Source organism: Cervus canadensis, chromosome 16 (assembly GCF_019320065.1).
Source record: "Cervus canadensis isolate Bull #8, Minnesota chromosome 16, ASM1932006v1, whole genome shotgun sequence".
Classification (NCBI taxonomy): domain Eukaryota; kingdom Metazoa; phylum Chordata; class Mammalia; order Artiodactyla; family Cervidae; genus Cervus; species Cervus canadensis.
The window spans coordinates 21,552,912-21,568,910 of record NC_057401.1 but is presented as its reverse complement, the minus strand read 5'-3'; positions in this window follow the sequence as shown (position 1 = coordinate 21,568,910).

The window sequence follows — 15,999 nt, the reverse complement described above, 5'->3', positions numbered from 1 at the left end:
CTACTGCCGGATCTGTGCTTGCTGTTAGGGATGCAGTGGAGCATAAGAAAAGTGGATCTTGGCCCTTCCCGACCTCACCGTGGGGAATCGCATCAGTCAGAGTCCAGACAACGGAACACATTCACGATGTTATTTCCAACTGAAAGGGATTTAGTGAAGGGAATGGAGTGCTTACAAAACTGTTGGGAGGACTGACAAGGAAGTCAAGGAACCATCACTGGACCATTTATCTCAACGATATACAGTTTTAACTCTGATCTTGAAAATGGGGAGATGCTGTTACTACTGACACTGCTGTCTCTTCACAACTGACTCAAAACTGGAGACCAGAATTGGGATGCCATGTGTACCCACCACAACTAACTCTAACAGCTCTATGGCCTTGCTCACCAGCAAGAGAAATTTACATGTATTTTCTGAATTTTGGAAAGGAAAGAAGGAGGGGATGAGTATGGCCAAAGACTTCTGAGTTCTTCACAGCACAATACAGCAGTCAGCATGTGCTAAACACAGATGACTGAACTGCCTTCTCTTTCTTGCACCTGGTAGATTTTTTTTTATTTTTTTTTTAATTGAAGGATAATTGCTTTACAGGATTTTGTTGTTTTCTGTCAAACCTCAACATGAATCAGCCATGGGTATATATATATATCCCCTCCCTTTTGAACCTCCCTCCCACACCCTCCCATCCCACCCCTCTAGGTTGATACAGGACCCCTGTTTGAGTTTCCTGAGCCACACAGCAAATTCCTGTTGGCTATGTATTTTGCATATGGTAATGTAAGTTTCCATGTTCCTCTTTCCATACATCTCACCCTCTCCTCCCCTCTCCCCATGTCCATAAGTCTATTCTCCATGTCTGTTTCTCCATTGCTGCCCTGTAAATAAATTCTTCAGTACCATTTTTCTAGATTCTGTATATATGTGTTAGAACACCATATTTATCTTTCTCTTTCTGACTTACTTCACTCTGTATAATAGGTTCTAGGTTCATCCACCTCATCAGAACTAACTCAAGTATGTTCCTTTTTATGGCTGAGTAATATTCCATTGTGTTTACATACCACTGCTTCTTTATCCATTCATCTGTCGGTGAACATCTAGGTTGCTTCCATGTTCTAGCTGTTGTAAATACTGCTGCAATGAACATTAGGATATATGTGTCTTTTTCAATTTTGGTTTCTCAGGGTATATGCCTAGGAGTGGTATTGCTGGGTCATATGGTGGTTTTACTCTTAGTTTTTAAAGGAATCTCCATACCATCCTCCATAGTGGCTGTATCAATTTACATTCCCACCAACAGTGCAAGAGTGTTCCCTTTTCTCCACACCCTCTCCAGCATTTATCGTTTGTAGACTTTTTGATGATGGCCATTCTGACTGGTGTGAGGTGATATCTCATTCTGGTTTTGATTTGCATTTCCCTAATAACGAGCGATATGGAGCATCTTTTCATGTGTTTGATAGCAATCTGTATGTCTACTTTGGAAAAATGTCTGTTTAGGTCTCTTTCCCACTTTTTGATTGGGTTGTTTGTTTTTCTGGCATTGAGTTGTATGAGCTGCTTGTATATTTTGGAAATTAATCCTTTGTCAGTTGTTTCATTTGCTATTATTTTCTCCCATTCTGAGGCTTGTCTTTTCATATTGCTTATAGCTTCCTTTGCTGTGCAAACGTTTTTAAGTTTAATCAGGTCCCACTTGCTTACTTTGGTTTTTATTTCTATTATTCTAGGAGGTGGGTCATAGAGGATCTTGTTTTGATTTATGTTATCGAGTGTTCTGCCTATGTTTTCCTTTAAGAGTTTTATGGTCTCTGGTCTTACATCTAGGTCTTTAATCCATTTTGAGTTCATCTTTGTGTATGGTGTTAGGAAGTGTTCTAATTCATTCTTTTACATGTAGCTGTCCAGTTTTCTCAGCACCACTTATTGAAGAGGCTGCCTTTGCCCCATTATATATTCTTGCCTCCTTTGTCAAAAACAAAGTACCCATAAGTGCATGGGTTTATTTCTGGGCTTTCTCTCTTGTTCCATTGGTCTATTTTTGTACCAGTACCATACTGTCTTGATGACTGTAGCTTTGTAGTATAATCTGAAGTCAGGAAGGTTGATTCCTCCAGCTCCATTCTTCTTTCTCAAGATCACTTTGGCTATTTGGGGTCTTTTGTGTTTCCATATGAGTTGTGGATTTTTTTTGTCCTAGTTCTGTGAAAAATGCCATTGGTGATTTGATAGGGATCACATTAAATCTGTACATTGCATTTGGTAGTATAGTTGTTTTCACAATATTAATTCTTCCAACCCAGGAACATGGAATATCTCTCCATCTGTTTATGTCATCTTTGATTTCTTTCATTAGTGTCTTATAGTTGTCGGTGTACAGTTCTTTTGTCTCCTTAGGTAAGTTTATTCCTAGATATTTAATTTTCTTTTTGTTGCAATGGTGAATGGGATTGATTCCTTAATTTCTATTTCTGATTTTTCATTGTTAATATATAGAAATGCAAGTGATTTCTGTGTATTGATTTTGTATCTTGCAACTTTGCTAAATTCACTGATTAGCTGTAGTAACTTTCTGATACTATCTTTAGGGTTTTCTATAAACAGTATCATGTCATCTGCAAACAGTGAGGGCTTAACTTCTTTTCTGATCTGTATTCCTTTTATTTCTTTTTCTTCTCTGATTGCTTTAGCTAGGACTTCCAGAACTATGTTGAATAATAGTGGTGAAAGTGGACACCCTTGTCTTGTTCCTGATCTTAGGATTTCAGAAAGCTTTCAGGTTTTCACCATTGAGAATAATGTTTTCTGTAGACTTATCATATATGGCTTTTACTATGTTGAGGTAGGTTCCTTCTATGCCCATTTTTTGAAGAGTTTTAATCATAAATGGGTGCTGAATTTTGTCAAAGTCTTTTTCTGCATCTATTGAGATTATCATATGGTTTTAATCTTTTAATTTGTTAATATGGTGTATCACATTGATTGATTTGTGTATATTGAAGAATCCTTGCATCCTTGGAATAAACCCAACTTGAACCATGGCGTATGAGCTTTTTGACGTGTTGCTAAATTCTGTTTGCTAAAATTATGTTGAGGATTTTTACACCTATGTTCGTCAGTGATATTGGCCTGTAGTTTTCTTTTTTTGTGTTGTCTTTGTCTGGTTTTGGTATCAGGGTGATGGTGGCCTCATAGAATGAGCTTGGAAGTGTTCCTTCCTCTGCAATTTTTTGAAAGAGTTTTAGAAAGATAGGCATTAGCTCTTCTCTAAATGTTTGATAGAATTCTCCCATGAAGCAGTCTGGTCCTGGGCTTTTGTTTCTTGGGAGATTTTTGATCACAGCTTCAATTTCAGTGCTTGTAATTGGGTTGTTCACAATTTCTTTTTCCTCCTGGTTTAGTCTTGGAAGATTGAACTTTTCTAAGAATCTGTCCATTTCTTCCAGGTTATCCATTTTATTGCAATACAGTTGTTCATAATAGTCTCTTATAATCTTTTGTATTTCTAATAATCCCTTTTCATTTCTGATTTTATTGATTTGATTCTTCTCTCTTTTTTTCTTGATGAGTCTGGCTAAAGGTTTGTCAATTTTGTTTATCTTCTTAAAGAACCAGCTTTTAGTTTTATTAATCTTTACTATTGTTTCTTTCATTTCTTTTTCATTTATCTCTGCCCAGATCTCTGATTTTGATTTCTTTCCTTCCACTAATTTGGGGGGGGGGGGGTTTGTTCTTCTTTTTCCAGTTGTTTTAGGTGTAAAGTTAGGTTGTCTATTCAATGTTTTTCTTGAGGTAGGATTGTATTACTATAAACTTCCCTCTTAGAACTGCTTTTGCTGCATCTCCTAGGTTTTGCATTGTCATGTTTTCATTGTCATTTGTTTCAAGGATTTTTTGATTTCCCTTTTCATTTCTTCAGTAACTTGTTGGTTATTTAGAAACATGTTGTTTAATCTCCATGTGTTTGTGTTTCTTACCATTTTTTCCTTGTAACTGATATCTAGTCTCATAGCATTGTGGTCAGAGAAGATGCTTGATATGATTTCAATTTTCTTAAATTTACTGAGGTTTGATTTGTGACCCAAAATGTGCTCTATTCTGAAAAATGTTCCATGTGCACTTGAGAAGAATGTGTATTCTTCTGAATTTGGATGGAATGTCCTGAAGATATCAATGAGATTTATCTCATCTAATGTATCATTTAAGACTTGTGTTTCTTTATTAATTTTCTATTTTGATGATCTGTCCATTGGTGCAAGTGGGGTTTTAAAGTCTCATACTATTATTGTATTCCTGTAAATTTCTCCTTTTATGTCTGTTATGGTGACTGCAGCCATGAAATAAAAAGACACTTACTCCTTGGAAGAAAAGTTATGACCAACCTAGACAGCATATTAAAAAGCAGAGACATTACTTTGCCAACAAAGTACTAGTCAGGTACTCCTGTCTGCTCTCAGCTGCTGTTCTGTATGCACGTCTATGTCTGAAGGTGTATTCCTGATGTATTCATGGAGAGAGATGTACTCCACATCCACCTACTCCTCCACCACCTTGTCCTCTCTTGTGGTAGATTTTTAAGTCAAGTAACAGTTTACACTTGACATTTCTCTTTTGGACTGGATTGGTCTTCCTCTCCCTTACCTTTTTTTTTACTTAAGCTAAAAAATCTCTATTCATCTTTGAAAATACAGCTCAAGCATGACCTGTTCCTTGAAGTCTTTCTTCCTCTTGCTAACATAAGAACTGACAATGCTCTCCTTAGGTTCCCCATGTAAGCAAGTGTAGATTCTCATCATGAAGCCTACGCTACTTCTTTGCGCTCAAACCACCTGTCTCTCTACTTGACTGTAAAGTGTTTAAAGCAGTTCTGTGGCATGTGGTAGTGAAAGAATTAATGATTGCTGAATGAATGGGCAAAGCTGGGGTTTTTACCACAGGCCCAAAACATAGGTGGGGATTCCAGTAGTACCTATCACTCCATCTAGTCAAAGAAGAACTAAATAAATGAGTCTTCCTGTTTTCTTCTAGACTGAAATTTGGACCGTTTTTGTATATCTTAGCACTGGAATGTGCATACCATGTGCTAAGTCACTTGTCATATCTGACTCTGTGCAACCCTATGGACTATAGCCCACCAGGCTCCTCTGTCCATGGGATGCTCCAGGCAAGAATATTGGAGTGGGTTGCCATGCCCTCCTCCTGGGGCTCTTCCCACCCAGGGATCGAATCCATGTCTCTTACCTCTCCTGCATCTGCAGGCAGGCGGGCTCTTTACCACTGGTGCCACCTGGGAAGCCCTGGTGGTACAGTGCTTGGGGAAACTGCAAATGGTAGTAAAGAACTGAATAAGGGTAGCCTGGGCAAGGAATCAGTTCAGTTCAGCTGTTCAGTCGTGTCTGACTCTTTGCAACCCCACGGACTGCAGCATGCCGGCCTCCCTGTACATCACCAACTCCCAGAGTTTACCCAAACTCATGTCCATTGAGTTGGTGATTCCATCCAGCCATCTCATCCTTTGTCATCCCCTTCTCCCCTCACCCTCAATCTTTCCCAGGATCAGGGTCTTTTCAAATGAGTCAGCTCTTCTTATCAGGTGGTCAAAGTGTTGGAGTTTCAGCATCAACATAAGTCCTTCCAATGAATATTCAGGACTGATTTTCTTTAGGATGGACTGGTTGGATCTCCTTGCAGTCCAAGGGACTCTCAAGAGTCTTCTCCAACACCACAGTTCAAAAGCGTCAGTTCTTCAGTGCTCAGCTTTCTTTGTAGTCCAACTCTCACATCCATACATGACTACTGAAAAAAACCATAGCTTTGACTAAACAGACCTTTGTTGGTAAAGTAATGTCTCTGCTTTTAATATGCTGTCTAGGTTGGTCATAACTTTCCTTCCAAGGAGTAAGCATCTTTTAATTTCATGGCTGCAGTCACCATCTGCAGTGATTTTGGAGCCCCCAAAAAAATAAAGTCTGCCACTGTTTCCACTGTCTCCCCATCTATTTGCCATGAAGTGATGGGATCAGAGGCCATGATCTTAGTTTTCTGAATGCTGAGTTTTAAGCCAGCTTTTTCTCTCTCCTCTTTCACTTTCATCAAGAGGCTCTTTAGTTCTTCACTTTCTGCCATAAGGATGACATCATCTGCATATCTAAGGTTATCAATATTTCTCCTGGCAATCTTGAATCCAGCGTGTGCTTCATTCAGTCCAGCATTTCTCATGATGTTATAACTGCATATAAGCTAAACAAGCAGGGCGAAAATAGACAGCCTTGATGTACTCTTTTTCCTATTTGGAACCAGTCTGTTGTTCCATGTCCAGTTCTAACTGGTGCTTCCTGACCTGCATACAGATTTCTCAAGAGGCAGGTCAGGTGGTCTGGTATTCCCATCTCTTGAAGAATTTTCCACAGTTTGTTGTGGTCCACACAGTCAAAGGTTTTGGCATAGTTGATAAAGCAGGAATAGATGCTTTTCTGGAACTCTCTTGCTTTTTTGATGATCCAATGGATGTTGGGAATTTGATCTCTGATTCCTCTGCCTTTTCTAAATCCAGCTTGAGCATCTGGAAGTTCATGGTGCATGTATTGTTGAAGCCTGGCTTGGAGAATTTTGAGCATTACTTTGCCAGTGTGTGAGATGAGTGCAATTGTGTCGTAGTTTGAGCATTCTTTGGCATTGCCTTTCTTATGGATTGGAATAAAAACTGACCTTTTCCAGTCCTGTGACCACTGCTGAGTTTTCCAGATTTGCTGGCATATTGAGTGCAGCACTTTCACAGCATCATCTTTTAGGATTTGAAATAGCTCAACTGGAATTCCATCACCTCCACTAGCTTTGTTTGTAGTGATGCTTCCTAAGGCCCACTTGACTTCACATTCCAGGTGTCTGGCTTTAGATGAGTGATCACATCATTGTGATTATCTGGGTCATGAAGATCTTTTTTTGTACAGTTCTTCTGTGTATTCTTGCCACCTCTTCTTAATATCTTCTGCTTCTGTTAGGTCCATACCAGTTCTGTCTTTTATTGAGCCCATCTTTGCATGAAATATTCTCTTACTATCTCTAATTTTCTTGAAGAGATCTCTACTCTTTCCCATTCTATTGTCTTCCTCTATTTCTTTGCATTGACAACGGAAGAAGGCTTTCTTATCTCTTCTTGCTATTCTTTGGAACTCTGCATTCAAATGGGAATATCTTTCCTTTTCTCCTTTGCTTTTCACTTCTCTTCTTTTCACAGCTATTTGTAAGGTCTCCTTAGACAGCCATTTTGCTTTTTTGAATTTCTTTTTCTTGGGGACAGTCTTGATTCCTGTCTCCTGTATAATGTCACGAACCTCTGTCCATAGTTCATCAGGCACTCTGTCTATCAGATCTAGTCCCTTAAATCAACACCAAAATCAGACTGACTATATTCTTTGCAGCCAAAGATGAAGAAGCTCTATACAGTCAGCAAAAACAAGATCTGGAGCTGACTGTGGCTCAGATCATGAACACCTTATTGCCAAATTCAGACTTAAATTGAAGAAAGTAGGGAAAACCACTAGACCATTCAGGTATGACCTAAATCAAACCCCTTATGATTATACAGTCGAAGTGAGAAATAGATTTAAGAGCAAGGAATAGGAAGCAGAAAAAAATTAGCATTTGTTAGGACTCTTTTAGTTGCAACTAAATGAGTTGAGCTAACAGAAACTAGTTTACAGAAACTCAGCTCAAATGAGACAAAGGAATAAAAGTAAATGTTCTGATCAGCATAACTGACAGGTCAACAAACTGACTTCAGGCACAGCTGGATCCAGTCTACACTCCATGTTAGCCGGGGTCTGTCACTCTGGTCCAGTTTTCCTCTGTGGCTTATGGATTTCTCACAGTGACTCTTCTCATATGAAAGCAAAGGTGATCACCACAGCTCCAAACTTGGACTCTACATAGCCAGCACCTCAGTGGAAATGGAGAGTCTCTTTTCCGATACTTCTCCCAAATCTTTCTGCTCAGGACTGACTCTGCTGTGGCCCAGTGTGGGTTCCAACTATCCCCACACAAAGCCAGGAGGATAGAAAGATCAATTAGGCCAGGGTGCTGTGCCCACCCTGGAAACCAGGGAAGCTCATGGTCAAATCAATCCCATCAACATCCATGGGCTGAGTGTGGCTCTCAAAGGAAAATTGAGGTGGTGTTTTAAAACAGAGAAATGGAGATGGTGGGCTGGGAAAACAACACATTTCCTTCGGTGGACATCTAGGACTTTGCTATCTCCAAAGCTACACTCTTTATTTTGAAAGAGACTTTGAGCTATTCTGGGGCTCAAGAGCAAAAGCCAAACTGGAGACATTCTGGGGGTGCTTCCCTGATGGGCTACCCAGGGAGACTGGTATAAAACAGAGAAACTTTTTACATCATTTCTAAGTTTCAGTTGAGACTAGGGGGGAGAAGGGGAAAAGCCATCAGTGTGGGGTCTTGAGTAATAAAACAGAGAGTAAGAAGGAAGAGGAAAAATGCTTGAGATGTAAATGTAATGAACAACAGAAAATAATTGAAAAGGAAGTGGCTTCCTCTCATGTGTCAGTCCAGCCTCGGGAAGAACAAGAGAAGTACCTTTTCTGGAGCCTCAGCTGCTCCGCTGCCTTTCCAGCCGCCTCCTTGGAAAGAATGAGGCTTTAACAACCAGCGTGGTATCGGCACTGGCTTCCACCCAAGCCTGAACAGTGCCCCCATTGAGGGACCCCAGGGCCAGGCCTGGATGCCTCTTCTTTCTCCTGCACCCCCTCAATGGGCCATTTGTGGGGCTAACAAGGACCGGGAGACACACTGCCCATCTTCTGCGAGCCCCCAGCAGCTGCAGGATTCCTCTACAGGACCCCTGCACATCTCTGCTAAGAGACCAGCAGGATGGATGCTGGGTTCAGAAAGAGGTCCCCAGGAGCCTCCTAGATAGAAGAGAAAAATACTCCTCAGTTCTCCTCTCCCTTCCAGGCCTTTGTCCCATCTCCTGGGATGGTGTCTCTTCACCCTGCAAATATTTGGTATCTTGCCTTCTTGCAGGGTAGACACCCTCCCTATTCCACTCTCCTTGGTGGCTGGGAGAGAGAAGAGAGACAAGGAATGAGCTGAGAGTTTATGATTGCAGCTATGTTCAAATAATCCATCTTTATAGTCCTGTTCGAAGGCGAGATAAAGATGACCTAGAGGGAAAAGATGGCTAAAAAATTTCTATCAAACAACAAGATCACAGCTACTGTTTGTACTGATCTTATTGATCCCATAACAAGGCAAAGGAATGGTAGAGAGCAATCTATGTCTCCAGCACCCGTTAGGTAATGACTGCTATTGTCCTGAGGAAACAGACCAGCATGCTGTCCAGAGTAGGCAGATGAGGATACATCATCTGCAATTTCCTACCTCCATGGAGTAGAAGGATGTGATTTTATATTTTCATTTAGGAGGTGCAAGTTGACCTCTGCCTAGATGTCTCCCTCCAGGAGCTCCTTCTTGCACGTAAAAAATCTCCCATTCTTGTAACACTGCATTTGTTTGTAGGCTAAAGCAAGTGTCCATCTTTCCTAAGTTGCTTCCTGTCATGTCCGACTCTTTGTGACCCTCAGGACCGTAGCCCACCAGTCTGCTCTGTCCATGGGATTCTCCAGGCAAGAATACTAGAGTGGGTTGCCATTTTCTTCTTCAGGAGATCTTTCCAACCCAGGGATCAAACCCGAATCTCTTACATCTCCTGCACTGGCAGGCGGGTTCTTTACCACTAGCACCACCTGGGAAGCCAAAAAGCAAGTGTGGTCAGCATGAAAAGAAGTGTTCCACACTATTTGGTGGAAATTTATTGAAGTATCAATTTCTCAAGACCTCAAGTCTTATAAGTCATCAATATTATGGTGGGATGCAGGTGATCCTGTCATTCCCAAAGTAACAGCTGGGATAAACAGCTCCAGAGACAAACTTTGCCTACTTAGTAATGGACGGACTCTGAAAGGCAACCTAGTGCATCCTCACATTTCTATCTCCCCACAACCTCCTTGCCAGAAGGTTGACCTCTGGCCTCATTCTGCAGGACCAGGGAACTGCCCTCCTTCCATGCCAGGGCATTTCACTTTTGAATAAATCTTATTCATCAGAGAATTTTCTTTTATTTTAACCCCCAAAGGATTTACCTTGCAATCTTCAGACATCGATCCCAGTCTTAGCTCAGTGCCAGACTGTCAAATTCCAGAAAACCCTCACCCTTTCTGATAAATATTTCCAGACAGCCATCATTCAGGACTCCTCCCGAGTTTTTCCTCTTTGGGTTAAATCATGACTCCTGAAATTCCTGCAACAGTTTCCCACAGGATAGAGTCACTCGATTTTTGTGTTGGACCCTTTTAAAGACAAGGAATTCAGGCGAGGTTTGGCCAGGGTTAAAATAAAGGCCCACCCTTGATAGGAGAATTCTAACTCCGTGAATGCACTCTAAGAGTTGAGTGCTTGTCATGTGATACTGCAAGTTCCCACTGAACTTCCTGGGGACAAAACTCATGAGACTTTTCCCATGGACATCTGTTAAGTCAGTCATCTCCAGTCAACTGAACTATTTTAACCTAAGATCTGGGATTCCCTGATGACTCAGATGGTAAAGAATCCACCTGCAATGCAGGAGACCCTGGTTCGATCCCTGGTTTGTGAATATCCCCTGAAGGAGGCCATGGCAATCTACTCAAGTATTTTTGCCTGGAGAATCCCCATGGACATAAAAGCCTGGTGGGCTGCAGTCCATGGGGTGGCAAAGATTTGGACACAACTGAGTGACTAAGCACAAACAGAAGTACAACCTAAGATCTAATGTTCATTTCTTATAAAATTTTATCCTTTTGGTCTCAGTCCATCAATCTAACATGTGGACTTCTTTTAGGAATATTGATTCAGATTATAGAATTTATGGAAGAGTAGTAGAATTTATCCTTAAATTTATGTAATCCACATACACGCAAATGGGTGTCCTCTATTTGCAATCAAACTAATAAGAAAAGAAAAGGCAACATTGACAAGCTCAGATGAATAGTGTGGAACTCAATGTTAGAGATCTTTCAATGTATTAATACAAGAAAAATAGATTCCAGGATGCTGAGAACTCACTCCTGCTTTCCAGCCCAGAGACAACTCGCATAAAAGAGTACTGTACTGTTAGACAGAAGGAAGTATTTTTATGTTTTTCTTTAGTTGATTTTGGATAGGGGTGGTCAGTACTGGTTTCATACTATGCAAACATAAGATTCTAGGGATGTAGCAGAAGCAATGGCCCTTTAACCTAGCTTAGGCATTAAGTAATGGGTCTCTGAGCTTTAAAGATTATGTTTTATTAAAACAGTCTTCTTGCCAAAATCCGATATGCTTCTTTCTAAGACAGATTCCCAAACCAAAGCTTATCTGATCGATATGACAATAAAAGGCTCATCGAAACATTATGCCTGTATTTTCCCAGAATTCTCCAAGCCTTTCCCTAAGAGCTGCTATGTTTTCATTTCCCAAGGAAAAAGAGAACCACTCTATAAATTATTTTCAGAAACTATTATGAATTCCACATCCAAGTTCTTGCAATCGTATTTGAATGTTCAGTTAAGGCAGTTCTCAGGGTGGAAGCCTCCCAGGCTGAATGCAGAAACCCCTTCTGGCAAAGTCGTGTGAAAAACGTCTCAATCAGGTGCTTTTTCTAAGCCATTCCCAAGCTTCACGTCAAACAGAGGCTGAGTGTGAGTTGAAAGATGGGCAGGATAATAGCATGAGAATAAATAAGTCACTTATTTCAGGTTTCTAATGGAAAAGAATTTTCACTGAAAAAGAAATGCACAGATAATTTCAGGTTTTGAATGAGTCTAATCATGGGATGAACACCCAAAGGGAAATAAACCCAAGTAATTTTGTTATTTTGGCAGGTCAAGTCCATTGGAATATTAATCCCTTTCCCATAAGCACCTATTGCAAATAATAAGTCGGATCATAGCTTACCTTGCCACATTTCAGTTTTATAAAGGGAAGTTTACTCCTTGCTACACAGAGCTTCCCTGGTGGCTCTGAGGTTAAAGCATCTGCCTCTGATGTGGGAGACCCAGGTTTGATCCCTGGGTTGGGAAAATCCCCTGGGGAAGGAAATGGTAACCCAATTCAGTATTCTTGCCTGGAGAATACCATAGATGGAAGAGCCTGGTAGGCTACAGTCCACGGGGTTGCAAAGAGTCAGACACAGCTGAGCAACTTCACCTCACACAGAGCTTATCTTTTTCCCTTTCTAAATCCTGTTCAATTTATCAATTGATACTGACACTCTTATTGATACTGATATTGATACTGATACTCTTAATCATTTTGTAGCAACTCTTCTGGTAAAATATTACTTCCCTCATCTAGTTCTAATACCCAGGGTCTTCCCACACAATGTCACCAAATCCATTCCTCACACTATCTCCTCATCCATCCCCTCCTTTGTTTCCCTATTACTTTCTATTGGGCTTCCCTGATGCAGAATATGCCTGCAACGACACAGAAGACACAGGTTTGATCCCTGGGTCGGGAAGATCCCCAGAGGAGGGCATGGCAACCCACTCCAGTATTCTTGCCTGGAGAATCCCAGGGACAGGGGAGTCTGGCAGGCTACAGTGCAAAGGGTCACAAAGAGTCAGACATGACTGAACAACTAAGTGCATCCTATTGGAATGACATATAACGAGTCCAGCGTTATATTGGGGTTGCTCTTTCTTTTGATATCCAGACATAATTCTTAGAACTGCAGAAGGGCCAGCCCAATATTTCAGAAAATCAGCCACAAGATGGTTCCCTTGGGGGAGAGCCAGTCACCTCTCTCTTCAAACCGCTGGTCCAGGATCATCCCAATCAGCCCTGACCCTCTTGTCCACTCTTTACAACCCTTTACCCTTTGTATACTTGCTGTTCTTGGCTCTTCCCTCTATCAGTCACTGTCAATAGAAGTCCATGTTGCATGGACTAATGCTGAAGGTGTGGAAAATTTGGAAAGGAATTATAGAGTGCATCATAAAGTCTAACGTGGGCATCACTGCTGCTAATGTCCATTCATAAGGAATTCTTACCTGGCCAAGTTCCTAGGCCTACCCTCAGAATGGAGTCCCAGGTACCACGTCCTCTCTTTTTCACCCACCAAAAGAAAACTCAATCTTCCTCAATATTATGAAAAAGAAAACAACCCACCAAAACGCTACAGTAATTCAGCCATCTTAAAGTACAGGTATGTTTTTAGTCAGGTTTTTTAGTATCAATTTTTTTTTTAATTTAGTAAAAAAATTTAATGACATAAAAATGCAAAAAAAAGATATAAAAATGCAATATTACTGGAGCATTATTTATTAAAAGTCACAGTATGTCTATATGATGTAATAGTGTTCAGTTCCTTAAGGTTATTGTGCTATCTCTAAAAGGAGCGGCCTCTGAGCAGATATTTGCAGCACCTTTCAGTTGTGGGAAAATTGCTTATTATGCAATGTTAGAGAAAACTAGGATTCAAAATGGTATACAGAGTGTGATTTTAACTCTGTAAAAAATCTGGAAGAAAGCATGCCAGACTATCAATAGGAATTATAGGAATATGGGTGATTGCTATTTTATTGCTTCAGCTTTCTGTGCTTTTTAAGCCCACTGGATAATCACTGTCTTTTAAGACCATGCAGACTATCGAGATTTGCATACACCAACACCTGCCTGACAGATGTAAGACTGTTTTCAGGCTGCGGTTTAACCTAATCCAGAGGAAATGTCTCTTCCCATAAGACTGGGCTCAGACATCACCTATGAAGCCCACCTGTCTTCCTCCCACTGGGCAATTGGTTGCTTCCTCCACCTCCAAACTATAATGGGCTGTACAACCCTTTTTAATACTTCTCACATCTGTATCAGTCAGGGTCTGTATCAGCTGATTACAAAGAAGCAGTATGGAAGGAAATCACAAAAGATGGTACATCCGCAGGCAGTAGGAGGGGCTGGTACCAACTGTAGACTGAAAGGGTGACAGGAAGGAGTGGTTCTCAGAGCCTGGCAAAGGAATGAGAGGGATGCTTGGCAGGAATTGGAACCAGCCTATGGCAAACCCTCAGGAAAGGAGCAAATTCACTCTCCTGGCTTCTCCAAAAGTCTACTGGTGCTTGTCAAGGGCCAAATCCAGCTGGAAGCCAAAGAGCAAGAAAGCCCTGTAACATGATCTGTAGAGGGCAGCCTCCCAGGAAGAAAGCCAAGAGAAGGATGGTGAGTGGACCTGGGTGAGGTAAACCAAAGATCCAGTACAGTCACACAATTTTTGATTTACAGGTACAGCTCCAGTGTCTGTTACCTGAGGGTCTCTCTTTCCCTTAATATTGCAAAACATGCCGTATTTCAGTGCATGGGCTGAATCTGCAAAGTCCAGATGCCTTCCATTTTCTCTCCAGTGGATTTCAGGGGATGAAGCTTCTCCTGAGCTGGGCCTCACTTCATCCTGCCTGGTTCCTCCATCTGCCCTCCTCTCACTAGACCACTTCCTCCCGTGCTGGACACCACCCTTCTTCCTTCCTCTTTCTCAAAGCAGTGTGAATCCATGGATTATTGTATGTATCAGACATCTAACTGAGGGGTAGGGGACAGAGCGAGTAGTGGCAGCACAGTGTAAGGAATAACGTCAAACCCTTTTCGAACCATTCTTTCATAAATATTTATCAACCATTCTCTGCTATGAAGAATTCCTCATTTGTGCTCACCACCATCTTCCAGGGACCCCATGCCCTCAAGGGCCTTCTTCTTCTAATGAAAAACCTCCAAAACCCTAAACTCAGTCACACTCTTGTCTAAATCTTGAGATATTTTACTGCAATGGTTTTAAAAAGTCAAATTGGAATACTTTCTAAATAAAGTTTTATTGGAACCAGGACCAGAATTAGGGTGAGGTAAGTGAGATAAGATTATACACTTGCAGGATGAGATTCTCTCTTCCTTTAAAATTTGCATCCTTTGTTCATCATGGACTTTTTTAGTTTTTATTTTTTAAGTGTTACATTCTACTAGTATTTATCTTGATCACTAAGTTTTCTGGCATCCCCTTCTTTCTGCATCTAAGGCAAATGCTTCACATCACCTTAGTCCTGACCTTGCCAATTAAGGAGGAGAGGGAAGGGCTCATCTTTCCACATTAAACATGCCCATTAAAGTGCTTTTCCAAACCAAAAGGTAACTCTTTTGCATGAAAACTGCCAATCTGTGTTTGTGTGTGTGTGTGTGTGTGTGTGTGTGTTTTGGCCACGCCGTGCAGCATGCGAGATCTCAGTTCCCCACCAAGGACCGAACTTGTAAAACAGGTTTGCATTAGAAGCTCGATGTCTTAACCACTAGACCACCAGGGAAGTCCCCAAACTCCTGCCAATATTGAGAATAATTTCTTCCTGCTATCTCTCCCCATTAGACCATGAGATCCTCCATGATAGAAAATGCTGCTTTCCCATTTCTATATCCCAAGTGCCTATATTTAGTAGATGAATTATAAATATTTACTAAATATAGGATCTAGGGCAAAAATTTGTAAGTAAGGTCAGTTTGTTACTTGTTGAATCTATTCAGGGCTTTTCTTTTCCATGCCGAAATGAAAAATCTTAGGAAACTAGCTGGCAAAGTTTTAAAGAGACTTCAATCTAATCTTTTCATTTCACACATTAGGAGACAGAGGCTTATTTCCATGGTTATATTTGCAAGCAATTTGCTCATGATTTACCAATAGTCATTAGCATTTCCTACTGTCAGAGTGCCGTCCTACCTGAATAATTTTGATAGCCTCCCAGTGGGAAGATAAGAGTAAAAATTTCCAGGAGTTCAGGAAGCCCCCCCATCACCATCATAACACTATTATTTCTCCTAACAGGAACCTAAGGGCACAGAAAGTGAAGCTCATCATGTGAGCACACACACGAGATGGGAAGTGGGAAAATTCCTGACACAACCTAATGACCTGAGTCAGAACCAGAG